Raw genomic sequence first — 330 nt, forward strand, 5'->3', positions numbered from 1 at the left:
AAAACAGTTATTTTATATTCCACCTCTTGTCACGGTCGGTGTAGTGGATGAGGTGAGGAGAGACGCTGAGACCCAGATTATGGTGATGATGACGATTTTAATGATGAAAATGCTCACAAGCAGTCCAGGACAGGCAGCACGGCAAAAAACAAGCACACAGCTAAAAACCGGTAGCAACTGACAATAAGGACAAAAACGAGAGCAAGCACAAACCAGGACTTGGCAGTTCCACTGGAGAGTATAGACTGACGCAGCAGCATACACTTGACAATCAACAAACTAAGACAAGGACCCGACAAGAGACAAAGACAACAGGTGGACTTAAATACA

Source organism: Poecilia latipinna, unplaced genomic scaffold (genome assembly GCF_001443285.1).
Source record: "Poecilia latipinna isolate Pla-1442-1.1 unplaced genomic scaffold, P_latipinna-1.0 Scaffold4934, whole genome shotgun sequence".
NCBI classification, from domain to species: domain Eukaryota; kingdom Metazoa; phylum Chordata; class Actinopteri; order Cyprinodontiformes; family Poeciliidae; genus Poecilia; species Poecilia latipinna.